Source organism: Chanodichthys erythropterus, chromosome 2 (assembly GCF_024489055.1).
Source record: "Chanodichthys erythropterus isolate Z2021 chromosome 2, ASM2448905v1, whole genome shotgun sequence".
Taxonomy (NCBI): domain Eukaryota; kingdom Metazoa; phylum Chordata; class Actinopteri; order Cypriniformes; family Xenocyprididae; genus Chanodichthys; species Chanodichthys erythropterus.
Genome location: NC_090222.1, coordinates 41,246,762 through 41,260,719, shown reverse-complemented (window position 1 = coordinate 41,260,719; position 13,958 = coordinate 41,246,762). Strand labels below are relative to the sequence as shown.

The 13,958-nt window shown below is 44.5% G+C and overlaps 1 long non-coding RNA gene across 5 annotated transcripts; it reads right to left on the bottom strand.

Annotated features, from left to right (window-relative positions):
• Positions 1-6,295: 6,295 nt before the first annotated feature.
• On the bottom strand, positions 6,296-13,108 carry LOC137028941 (uncharacterized). 5 transcript variants are annotated; one of them, XR_010896227.1, is made up of 8 exons: positions 12,059-13,108; positions 11,606-11,678; positions 11,320-11,471; positions 7,158-7,466; positions 6,972-7,029; positions 6,796-6,874; positions 6,533-6,585; positions 6,296-6,406 (listed from the first exon to the last, which is right to left on the bottom strand). It is a non-coding gene; the product is annotated as an uncharacterized lncRNA (long non-coding RNA). The 5 variants fall into 5 exon arrangements; XR_010896228.1 differs by having other exon boundaries at positions 6,972-7,322; positions 7,413-7,466; XR_010896230.1 differs by having other exon boundaries at positions 6,972-7,466; positions 11,584-11,678.
• Between the last annotated feature and the right edge of the window lie 850 nt (positions 13,109-13,958).

Genomic DNA, 13,958 nt, shown 5'->3' with positions numbered 1-13,958 from the left:
GACGGTGGGACCAGGCTCACGCAGAGAGGGTCGATCACTGTTGTTCCCAAAACCCACTCAGTGCGACAATTGGATAACGCTGGGAAGCGTAGCCTTACATGCGATAAGGAACGCTGCGGAAGCCATATCCTTCCCCGAAGGAGTTATATGGATAAGTACATATGGACTAACCTTGTAGGTTGTACAACATATGGAAGAACTGGGGTGACTCCACTCGGTAAGAGATGGGTTCTCCCAGAGGGAAAGACACGGGCTTCGTCTTAGGAGCAGCCGTGGAAAAGCCATATGGGATCCCCGTAGGGTCACACATATGGAACCCAGCCTAAATCCGGTTCTCAAGGATACAACGGAGTATAGGCCTGGCGCCAGACGCTCCGCCACGTCGGCTGCCGAAGGGTAACCGGAGGACTCAACAGGGTCTGCCCGTAGGGACTCTCTGAGAATAGAATGCGCATGTAGCGCAGCAAGCCGACACTAAGCCGGGGCCTCTCCGTGCCTCTGACCTGAGGCGAGAACACGGGAGGAGACCGGCTCGACACGAAGGCTATAGCATCTAGCGAACGTGTTAGGTGTCGCCCAGCCCGCAGCTCTACAAATGTCTGTTAGCGAGGCGCCACGAGCCAGCGCCCAGGAGGATGCCACACCTCTCGTGGAGTGGGCATGCAACCTGAGCGGGCAGGGCACGCCCTGAGCTTGGTAAGCCAGGGCGATGGCATCCACTATCCAGTGGGCCATCCTCTGCTTGGAGACAGCCTTTCCCTTCTGCTGGCCTCCGTAACAGACGAAGAGCTGGTCTGAGGTCCTGAAGCTTCGAGTTCTGTCTATGTACAGTCGCAAGGCGCGAACTGGACAGAGCAAAGCCAGGGCTGGGTCTGCCTCCTCCGAGGGCAGCGCTTGCAGGCTCACCACCTGATCCCTGAAGGGAGTGGTAGGAACCTTGGGCACATAGCCAGGCCGGGGTCTCAGTACCACGTGGCTGTCACCCGGCCCGAACTCTAGGCACGATTCGTCGACCGAAAATGACTGCAGGTCCCCTACCCTCTTGATGGAGGCCAATGCCACCAGCAGCAAAGTCTTCATAGAGAGAATCTTTAAGTCTGCTGACAGCAAAGGCTCAAAGGGAGCAATCTGGGAGTGCTCTGAGCACCAGAGTAAGGTCCCAAGAGGGTATGGATGGGGGACGAGGAGGATTTAACCGTCTCGCCCCCCTAAGGAACCTGATGACCAGGTCGTGCTGACCAACAGATTTGCCATCTATGTGGTCGTGGTAAGCGGAGATAGCAGCAGAATGGACTTTGAGGGTGGAGGGGGACAGCCTACGCTCCAACCCTTGCTGCAAGAAGGAAAGCACGACACCGATCGAGCATCTTCGGGGGTCTTCGGCGAGAAGAGCACCACTCGACGAACAGGTTCCACTTCGAGGCGTAAGCACGTCTCGTAGACAGTGCACGTGCCGAAGTGATGGTGTTAAGTACCTCGGGGGGTAAGTCACCTAGAACCTCCGCGTCCCGTCCAGGGACCAGACATGGAGTTTCCAGAGGTCTGGACGCGGGTGCCAAAGAGTGCCCCGTCTCTGAGAGAGGAGGTCCTACCTCAGAGGGATGGGCCAGGGAGGGGCTGTCGCGAGGAGTGAGAGTTCTGGGAACCAGGTCCGGTTGGGCCAGTAAGGCGCAACTAACAAGACCTGCTCCTCGTCCTCCCTGACTTTGCACAGGGTCTGTGCAAGTAGGCTCACTGGGGGAAACGCATATTTGCGCAGGCCCCGGGGCCAGCTGTGAGCCAGTGCGTCTGTCCCGAGTGTTCCCTCGGTCAGAGAGTAAAACAACTGGCAGTGGGAGGTTTCTGGTGAGGCAAACAGGTCTACCTGAGCCTCTCCGAACTCTCTCCAGGGGACCGGGGACATGAATGGCGCGAAGCGACCTCAGATGCTTCCGACTCCACAGGAGGAGATGGGGGGCGAGTTGCGACATGCGACGGGAGCGTAGACCACCTTGGCGGTTGATGTACGCAACGGTCGCAGTGTTGTCCGTACGGACCAGTACATGCTTGTCGCGAAGCAGGCCTTTGAGGCGGCTCAGCGCAAGGCGTACTGCCAGCAACTCGAGGCAATTGATGTGCCAATGCAGATGGGGTCCCGTCCAAACCCCTGAGACTGCATGCCCGTTGTACGTGGCACCCCAGCCGGTGGCAGAAGCATCTGTGAAAACCACAGCATGCCGGGACACCTGTTCTAGGGGCACTCCTGCCCGGAGAAACAAAGGGTCCGACCACGGACTGAAGGTTCGGCGGCACTCCTGAGTGATTGGCACCCGGAACGTGCCGCGTTGCCACGCCCATCTCGGGACTCGGCCGTGAAGCCAGTGCTGAAGCGGTCTCATATGAAGCAGCCCGAGCGGTGTTACAGCCGCTGCAGCCGCCATATGCCCCAGGAGCCTCTGAAAAACTTCAGTGGGACCGCTGTCCTGCCATTGAACGTATTCAGGCAGTTCAACACCGACCGAGCACGTTCCTCTGTGAGGCGTGCTACCCGTTCGACCGAATCCAACTCCATACCGAGAAAAGAGATCCTCTGCACTGGGGCGAGTTTGCTCTTCTCCCAGTTGACCTGAAGCCCCAACTGGCCGAGGTGCCTGAGCACTAAGTCCCTGTGTTCGCACAACTGATCCCGAGACTGTGCTAGAATGAGCCAGTCGTCCAGGTAGTTGAGAATGCGAACACCCTGTTCTCTCATGGGAACAAGGGCTCCCTCCACGACTTTCGTGAAGACGCGGGGAGACAGGGCCAGCCCGAAGGGTAAGACTCTGTACTGATATGCTCGACCTTCGAACGCGAATCTCAGGAATGGCCTGTGTCGCGGAAGAATCGAAACATGAAAGTACGCGTCCTTCAGGTCGATCGCTGCAAACCAATCTCGGGGACGGATGCACTCGAAAATGCGTTTCTGCGTAAGCATTTTGAACGGTAGCTTGTGAAGGCTCCGATTCAAAACTCGCAGGTCCAAGATCGGTCGTAACCCGCCGCTTTTCTTGGGTACAATGAAGTAGGGGCTGTAGAACCCTGACCTCAAATCGGCTGGAGGGACCGGCTCTATCGCGTCCTTCGCCAGTAGGACTGCAATCTCCGCACGCAGAACAGGGGCATCGACATCTTTCACTGAAGTGAAGAGGACGCCCCTGAACTTGGGGGACGCCGGGCGAACTGAATCGCATAGCCGAGCCTGATGGTCCGGAGGAGCCAGCGAGACGGACTGGGGAGCGCTAGCCAGGCTCCCAGAGACCGCACCAGCGGCACCAAGGGGACCACCGGCGTACCCGCCGCGGGGCAGCGAGGTGGAACGCAGGGACGCGGCCCGGGAGGCTCTCTGTGTGAGGCGGCCCGAAGCGGGGTCACAGTGTGCTGTGCAACACTTACCTGCCTCCACGGGTGGACAGAGGGAGCAGTCGAGGATTTGCTTACCTGCTGCTCGCTGCTGTCCGCTGGCGACAGAAGAGGTGGATGAGAGTGGTGAGGTTCTAGCCCTCCCACTGCTCTCCGAGCCCTCTTCGGACCCGGAGATAAAGGAAACTGCTCTTTTCTTGAAAATTTGGGTACCGCTGGTCGTTGAGCCAGCGGCGGAACAAAAGGAAACAACAAAAGATTCTCCACCCGGCCCTCCTCCGGGGGAAGGAGTGGTGCATTCACCACCTCCTGAAGAGCAGTCCCCTCTATCTCCGGGTCGCCCGTCCTAGGGCCGCTTGGACTTGGCCTTGCCACCCTTCTTCTTGGGGGGTGGCTGGACGGGCTGGGCGCCCCGCCCGCGACCGGCTCCACGGCGCCGCTTGGATGGAGGCTGCTGCTGCTGGGGCGCGGGAGCGGGGGCGGCTGCAGGGGGGCGCCCTCGGCGACGGGTAGTCTGAGGTGCCGCCGGCGGTGGAGGTGCAGCAGCTGACCGCCTCGGCAGGATGTGACTGATGGCCTCAGACTGCCTTTGTACAGCCGAGAACTGTTGGGCAAAGTTCTCGACCGCGTCGCCGAAAAGGCCGGTCTGGGACACGGGGGAATTAAGAAACCTGACCTTGTCGGTATCCCTCATGTCCGCAAGACACAGCCAGAGATGGCGTTCCTGGACCACCATAGTGGACATCGCACGACCCACTGACCGCGCCGTAACCTTCGTCGCTCGAAGCGCGAGGTCCGACGCGGCACGAAGTTCCTGGAGAACTTGTGGATCATGACCACCCTCGTGCAGGTCCCTCAGTGCCTTGGCCTGATGGACCTGCAACAACGCCATAGCGTGTAAGGCAGAGGCAGCTTCCCCACAGGCCTGATAAGCCTTGCCGGTAAGATCCGACGAGTACTTACAGGCCCGGGAAGGGAGAGACGGCTCCCCCGCCAGGTGGAGTTAGGGCACAGTTGCATAGCAACGGCCCGTTCCACAGGGGGTAAGCGCGTGTAACCCTTCGCTGCCCCGCCATCAAGGGTGGTGAGGGAGGAGGACCCACCGACACGGTTTCGGGCAGTAAAAGGTGCCGTCCACGTGCCCGTGAGCTCTTCATGCACCTCCGGGAAGAAGGGCACTGGGGTGGGGGGCTGAGAACCAGCCCTGGCCACCCCGAGATACCAGTCATCCAACCTCGAGGGTTCGGGACACGGTGGAGGATACCACACGAGCCCGACCCTGTTGGCGGCCCGGGAAAGCATAGCCATCATTTCCGGGTCCGTGTCGGGCACAGTTGTCACCCCCGAAGGGGCAACTGCGCCGACTCATCCTCCCCAGAAGTATCAGGCTCACCCTCCGATGCAGCGATCGACATCCGGTCGTCTGGGGGAGCTCCGAAGGAAACGGATGGTACACACCTCTGGGGTGGTCCACCACGTTCCGAGGGCAGCTCTACTGGCTGCGGAGCGCACGAGGGGGGAGGGTTCCTAGGGGGTTGGTTCCCCGAAGGAAGCGCGCTCACCGTTATCCTCAAGTCACCAGCCCCGCCGCTCGCAGCAACCCTCTGAGGAGGATTGGAGCGAGGCGTCGGGACCGGGACTCCACCCCTTTGCAGAAAGTGGAGTCTCGACCGCAACTCCGCGATGGTCATCTTCCCACAATGGGTACATGACTCATCCACAAACGCTGCCTCAGCGTGCCTTAAGCCCAAGCACGCGATACAGCGCTGGTGACCATCCCGAGGCGCCAGGTAACGACCGCATCCAGAAACACACAAGTAGAACGACATCTTTAAAAAGACGCGAACTACTCGTGTTAGCTCTTTCAAGGACTGACTCTTTTAGGTGCTGAAGCACGCAGGGGAATAGCCGCTGCAGCACAGACAGGGAATGTGCAGCCTGTCGTGTGCACTCTCCTTGAAGGCGCTCCTCTTACCAGCTGTAACAACAGCTTTTTAGCGCTCTAGGCGCACCGTTTCACCAGCCGTGAGAACGGCCTTCACGCTGATTACAGCTTTGCTCAATCAAATTAAAGGCAAAAACAAAAACAAAAGGAGAATCGGCCCCGCTGCTGCGCTGTCCGCCTGCACCTCGCAACAAAGAGACGTCTTGAAGAGAGACTCGTTCACCACACTCGTTTTCAGTAGCTGTCTTCATAGAAGGTTTGGCTCCGAAGCGAAAAGCTGAAGATGCAACGCACCTGCTGCTCATTATATACCCGCGCTGCGAGGCGAGCAGCTGATGCAGATGATTGCATGCCAATGTGCATTGGCTCGTTTAGTTACACTCGAAGTAGATTGGCCTCTCTAGCGAGATTCCTATTCGTCGGTCTGTCCGACGTACGTCGAACGTGACCGACTGAATGGGAACTTGTATAACTATATCTTAATCCCATTTCAAAACACTGAATACAGAACACAATGATTGTCTATAAAATGTTTAATACATAAATATAAAATGTGAGCACAGGCACCAATGGACAGAGAAAAAAGGAATATTGTTTTTTATAATTCAAATAAATAAACAATCAAATAAATAAATTAATTCATTCATTAATCTATACATTTCCATCAACTTTTAACAGAATGTAGCTGAATATCTATCATTTCTATATTATTAAATTTTTCATTTATATATAATTTTTAAGATAATGTTTGAACAGGACATTAAACAGGACATTTTTATTTTTCAAATAATGTTAGAGTGTTTCTCGGCTTTGAAGCATATTCAAGGTTGAAGATGAAGTACATTGTCATTAGAATAACATGGTCATATGACCTGGTCATATCGTCTACTTCACAGACCTTCTCCCCTTGCATCATTATTTCTAAAACAGACTGCATCCAAGTGTAACCTGTGCGGCTCGCTTATGCCCAGCGTGATGTGCGGCCAGCGACACCGGGTATTAAAACTTGGTCTGCGTTGTTACGTTGTGTGGATGCAGAAACAGACACGGGACAGCAAGCAGTCGATTCACTGGATCTTTTTACTGAGTAAAAGAGAAAAATAAGCAGCCTCAGACTGAGTGGCCCTTATAACACTCTCTTCCATCGAATCACATTTCAAAAGGGCGGAAGAAAACATGAACATAAGGAAAATAATATAGAAAACATACCTGTTTAACAGAGACAAATAAGCAGCCTCAGATCGAGTGGCCCTTATAACACTCTATAAAACAAATATGGTGCGCCTCCATTACCATGTGCTGGTCTCACATAAAGACAGAAATATATCTCAAAGAATGTAAAATATCAAAAATAATCCCAATGATAGATAAAACAGTACTTTACATATACATATTGGGTTGAAATAAAGATATAAAAGATATAATTAACATTAGGATTAAATAAAATTAACAGGATGACAAAAGAAACCTACCTCTTCCATCGAATCACATTTCAAAAGGGAAGAGGAGGAGACAGGACAGGAAATTAGGTCATACTGTGACCTCGCATCACTTAAAGGAGAAGCGCACCTTTAGATCAGGTATCATAAAACGTATATGAACAATTTTGTGTGAATTATAACAATATTTACTAGTATACTTTGTATACCTGTTACACAAGGCACCATTTACAGTATATACAGCACAGGGTTGGGTGTACGTGGTTCCTAAACAAGAAGAGAATAATGTTATATTCAGTATAACATGTATGTATTCAATATAAACGTATTAAATGATACATAATTTCCATTATTATTTGCTTTTAAGTCACAATTTGAAACACAATTTTACTCACAACTGAGGGGACATTAAGGGCTGGATATAATGATAATATTTCCTTTGTGGAGTGATGTTTCATATAGTCTGTCCTCTCACTCTTTGTCCGTGTCATTTAGTCCTCTAAAAGGATTTGGTGATCTCCAAGCATTTGGTTTTCATTTTATCCAAGTGGATCCCAATGCTGTAATCATCTTCTCCTGAATAAATCTACCCACAAAAATATGTCTGCTATTCTTAAAAAACTTAAGTTGATTCTGTCTGGGACACTTACCCCAACTGCCCTTGACCTCTTTTGATACACATCTTGGTCAGACAGATTGTCCATCTAAAAAAACAAAAGAAATATATTATTAAGCAAGTGTGTAATTTTAGAGAATGGTGGAGAGTAAAAACAGTTCTCTATATTTCCAGGTCTCCAACAAGCGAACAATTCAACAAGGTGTGCTCAGCCATTGTTACAAAATACCAGTGCCCGGTTGCATAAAGCACCTTAAGTGTAATTTTCCCATAAGATCGCCCTTATGTTTCCCTTAAACTTAACGGTTATTTTCTGCAACACCCTTAAGTGTTACTTAAGGGTTTCTTTAGGCGAAACATCATAAACCCTAAGAATATCCCTTAAGTAATCCTTTTAAAAACGATGTGTTGCATAAAGCCCCTTAACTGTCATTTCCCTAAGTATAACATAAGGTTTGGAAAACTTCACCTTTTTCCCCAAGTGTTACAAGGAGTGAGCAGGTTCAATCCAAGTATTCTAACAAGACACGATCGACTGCTTTATATGATGAACAAATTGTAATTTAGGTGTTTATTCACATAAACATTGATGGAATTACATACGTATTTATATCTCTTATGGTCAACGGATGCGGAAATGTGTGCATCACGTGCAAGAACAAATCTCATTGGTTCTTGTGTTTGCGCGCACATTCAAGCTTCCAAAACAGCCTTATTCAGTCTTTCAATGAATGGACATAAATGATGAGAGAATATTAAAAATATCTTTATTTGTTATCCAAAGATGAATGAATGTCTTATGGGTTTGCAATGACATGAGTGTGAGTGAATGACGGCAGAAATCCCAATTTTAGTATTAACAAATAACGTGTCCATGGCAACAGCAGAATTTTATAATGGCAAAACCTGGATTGCTGTCGTGAAACACTTAACGGTTTCTTTTACCTAAGAAAACAGGTATTATACAACACCCTTAAGTCATTCCCTTAGTTAAGGAGAAATCACACCTTACAGTATTAGTTCACTTTCCATTTAAATTTTCCTGATAATTTACTCTCCTCCATGTCATCCAAGATGTTCATGTATTTCTTTCTTCAGTTGAAAAGACATGAAGGTTTTTGATGAAAACATTCCAGGATTATTCTCCTTATAGTGGACTTCACTGGACCCCAAATGGTTGAAGGTCAAAATTACAGTTTCAGTGCAGCTTCAAAGAGCTTTAAATGATACCAGATGAGGAATAAGGGTCTTATCTAGCGAAACGATCGGTCATTTTCTAATTTGTTTTTAAAATGTATATGCTTTTATATAAACAAATGATCTCCTTCAAGTGGTTCTGCCACTTCCGTATTCTTCAAACAGCATACCCTATACGTCCTTCGCCTTCCCTATTCAACTTATGGAACGAATGCAGCACCATTTCGTTTTTTCCGTAAGTAGAATAGGGAAGGCGTAGGACATACAGCATAAGCTTTTTGAAGAATACGGAAGTGCGGTTTTGCCGGAACCACTTGAAGGAGATCATTTGTTTATAAAAAAGCATATACATTTGATTTTTTTTAGAAAATGACCAATCTTTTTGCTAGATAAGACCCTTATTCCTCATCTGGTATCATTTAAAGCTCTTTGAAGCTGCACTGAAACTAATTAATTTTGACCCACAACCGTTTGGGGTCCACCTAAGTCCACTATAAGGAGAAAAATCCTGGAATGTTTTCATCAAAAACCTTAATTTCTTTTCGACTGAAAGAAAGACATGAACATCTTGGATGACATGGGGGTGAGTAAATTATCAGGAAAATTTTATTTGAAAGTGGACTAATTTAAGATATTTTGTTGAAATCCGATGGCTCAGTGAGGCCTGCATAGCCAGCAATGACACTTCCTCTCTCAAGATCCATTAATGTACTAAAAACATATTTAAATCAGTTCATGTGAGTACAGTGGTTCAATATTAATATTATAAAGCCACGAGAATATTTTTGGTGTGCCAGAAAAACAAAATAAGGACTTAAATAGTGATGATGAGTGTGTCGAATCAGCAGTTCGGAGCGCCAAAGTCACATGATTTCAGCAGTTTGGTGGTTTGACGCGCAATCCGAATCATGATTCGACACGCTGATTCATAACGCTCTGAAGCTTAAAGGGGGGTATAATGCTATATTCTGACTTATTTACACTGTTAAAGGGTTGGATTCTCATGCTAAACATGGCCAAAGTTTCAAAACACGAGTTGGACGAATGACGGAGTACTGTATTTCTGTGCCAAAAATACTACACCAGCTTCCTGCAGCAGTGTTTTGAATTTGGCCATCACTAAATAAGTTGTTATTTAGTTTTTTTTGGCACACCAAAAATATTCTCGTCACTTTATAATATTAATATTGAACCACTGTACTCACATGAACTGATTTAAATGTGTTTTTAGTACATTAATGGATCTTGAGAGAGGAAATGTCATTGCTGGCTATGAAGCCATCGGATTTCAACTAAAATATCTTAATTTGCATTTCGAAGATTAATGAAGGTGTTACAGGTGTAGAACGGCATGAGGGTCAGTAATAAATGAACTAACCCTTTAAGGTGCTTTATGCAACCGGGCACAGTTCTTAAGAGACAAGACTGGAAGAGTGTATGTAAGAACATGTCAAAGAGCCCTTCAGTTTATATATATTAGCTATGTAAGTGAAAAGGTGTTATTTCATTTGGCATACTTACATCTACAATACTTGCCATATTTTTAGTGTCACAAGTCCTTGGACCCTTGGTAAAATAACCCATTTCCTTACTTTGCTAAACCTGCTACGAATTTAATTTAGTCTTTCAATACCAGCCAAATGTGATCTTTCTTGAATTAGTTTTTAAGCATCTCATGCCATGTGTCACTTACCTGGTTCCTTACCTGTTCGTCTCATAATTGAGATCCCTCACCTTCATCATCCTTTGTCTTCAGTCCAGACCAATCCGCTCACCATCATCTACAAATACAAAGAGACTGTTATCATCCAGCTGATTTCATTCAACCTGTCATCATTCAATCTACTAACCTGTTTATTCTCCCCATCTCTGCCACCTGCAATAATAAACCTTTGTGAACTGTATTACGTTGTCTCCTTCTGTCCGTGACACCATGACTCCTTTAAAAATAATATTATTTAAAATACTATAAAAGGCTGGGCTATGTTATAATGCAGGGCTCTTTGACACGTTCTTAAATACACTCTTCCAGTCTTGTCACTTAAGACTGGTTTTTGGTAACCAGGGCTAAACTAACCTTGTTGTATTGTTTGCTTGCTTTACCTGAAATTAAAGAGAGGCAATTTTACCCTCCATCTTTCTTTAAAATTATGCACTTACCTGTACTTCACTGTGGGAATTAAGATATATATGTGCACATCTGATCAAACAGATTATTTTTTAACTCCATTTGCTTTGTGATAAAAAAAAAAAGTAATAAATACATTTTATAAAGAAAAAAAATCTCCACTCTCCTTAAGTTTTTTTGTATTGCTAGTGGGGTAGCTGATAAATTTCTGGTCACCCTGTTTGAGCAATACGTTGTGTTGAGATTGATCCATGTGAAATACCAAATCAAGTCCTACAGAAACAAAAAACTGCAGAGAGGTGCATGTTATAATGGTAATAACAGCTCAGTAATTTGTAATGATAGCAATATAGTTTAGCTAAAAGTATGTGGAAACCTAACCATCACACCTATACAAGTTGATGGGCATCCCATTCCAAAACGGGAATGCAATATAAGTTTAAAGCAATGTAAGTTGTTTTGGATAACAGTGTCAACTAAATACATACATGTGAGAAAATGCTAGTCACTGAATTCTTCAGTACAACCTATTAAGTAATTAAAAAATGTTAATAATAATTAATAGAGGTGTCCACATACTTTTTTAAAACTTTAAGAGTAGATGTAATAAACTTACACATGAATGGTGTTTGTGGTCTTGGTAGGCATCTCAGTCTTTAGGTTTTCTTCTAATCTTATGAATTTAACTTGATCCTTCAATTTAGGGAATATTTTAGGTATCATAGTTTTCAGTTAGGTTCATTCAAGTGTCTGCATCAATTCCATTGTCTGTTAAAACAACAGGATTCAATAGTAGAATGTCATATCTGCTTAACTGTGAAAATGTCTGTTTTGCTGCAATAGGGAAATTAAACAGAGTGTGCATTTTTGTGAGATAAACCTTGAAATGTAGGGATGATCACCTGGAAACTGTTGCCATCAACCAGTCAGCCACATGGATTTTCCAGTGAATCAGCTCTGAGCTCATTCTTGCCTCTATATGCAGAGAAATATTGCAATTTAGAAAACAATGCGTTATAAAATATGAATAAAAATAAACTTTTCATTTTTTACTAAATTCTCTCTCTCTCTCTCTGTGTGTGTGCGCAAACACACGCGCACACACAGTAAGGATAAAAAACGGCAAAATATCTTGAAATAGTACATGTGGAAAAGGTGTAGTAAGTGGTACACCCGGAATTATTTCTCCAGGCCGTTAAATTGACAATATTGTGGCCGCATTAACACGACGTGTCTGCTTAGGCCCGTCGTCATTTATTCATTATCACACACCTTAAAGTTATTATGACATTAAATAGGTGTTTCATAGCTTTTCAAAAAGTTAATAGTTTATTTGAGACGTTATGTTGTCTTACCTCAGATTTTTGTGTCGTTCCGCTCAGTCCCACTCGGTCCCGCTGCTGCCGCTTCAAAATTTGTAACGGTTTTTTCCACGTGACCACTGACATCATTGCGCGAGAGAGACTTGTGGAGATTCAGTGCATTGCGTTGCGTACCAAAGCCCAGATACAGAAAACATTTAAAGCATTTTCAAGGATTTGCTTATTCATGCTTAAAAACGAAACAATATTAATAATCTCGTTTACTTTGAGTGAAAATAATGTACTTTTGAATTGCTAGTTATTTGTCAGTATTCTTATTTTGTAAAAACATTTAGGCACAAGCAATCTCAGCACATAAATGATTAACAACAGCTGTAGTAAAAGCAATAGTAGTAGTAGTAGTAGTAGTAATGATGATAATAATAATAAACTAAATAAAGAAAAAAATAATCTTCCTGATGAAACCTTACACAATACAATTATGAAATGTTTTCTAAAACATGAGCTAATAACAAAGTAGATAAAGTTGGAACAGAAGGAGAGATGAAACATAAAATAAATTGCCTGTGCATCACACTTTACTCATGATTTTTGCTCTAAAACTGCATAGTGTCCTTTTCAATTGGGGAATATTTATACGGTTGTCTAAGCGGAAGATATTGAACACAGTCTATTTTTAGGGCTAAGAATTTCACGTCACCTCTCCATTTAACATTGAACAGCTTCTTGTCCATTTATGAATGTAAAACTGAATTTTTATTCTTGGTCTTCTTAGTTTATGCTTTAAAAATGGACAAAAAACATGGTGTCTTTCAATGTTATGATGCAATTTATAGAAATGTGCGGGGAGGTCCGGGGTACAGATGAAACACTGTATCGACTGTACACTCCAATCATATTAGAAAAGGTTCATAAACGAACCTTAACTACACACAGGTTCTAATATGAACCCTGTTACCACAACAAAGGTTCTAAAAAGAACTTCCAAATAACCATTTTACCTGTAAGTTCAACTTTGAACCTTTTTGATAGTTAGAAGTTCATATTTGCACTGTAAAGTTCTTTATTGAACTCCAAAGGTTCGACCTCTTCTAAGAGTGCAGCCTCCCCTGCAGTCTCATATTGGAACAACAATTTTGATAATCCAAACTGGAAAAATATATGGTCCATGCAACAAAGATTTTTCCTCACGAATAAAATAAAAGAAATAACTATTAAATTACTCCATAATATTTACACTGTCAAACATTTTCTTAAGAAAAAATTTGGATCAGATTTTGACACTAAATGCTCCTTTTGTCAGAATGATACTGAAACACTTCTTCATTTGTTTTGGTCATGTAACTATACGTTTCAGCTCTGGAAAGATGTTCGTTCTTTTATCTCAAGTACTATCTTACAAGGTTTTTCAATGAATCCTAAATCTGTTGTTTTTGGTTTCTTTGCAGTGGATTCAAATGCCTGCTTTATAATAAACCTAATTCTCTTTCTATGTAGATTTTATATTCATAAATGTAAATTTTCAAATTGCAAACCTTTTTTTGTAGTATTCCTTCAAGAGATAAAACATTATTTACTTACAATTTCCTCTCACTTAACAAAAAAACTCTTAAAACATGTACAATTTGCACGGCCTACAAACTCTTTACTGTATTTAATGTGTAATTTTTATTCATTTGTGTGATGCCCTCTTATTTCCTTTTCTTTTTTGTTATGGACTTTACTGCTTTGAACTATGGAAGGCCTACTGATTTTTATTATTATTATTATTATTATTATTATTCTATTGGTGTTATTCTTAATTGTTGCTATGTTTTGAGTTTGTTGTTCCATAGTGTAAACAAATAAAACATTAAAAACAAAACAAAACAAATAAACAGTTGCATTCTAAGCTGTGATATCATTTTTTAATGTTTATATGTGAATTTCCAAA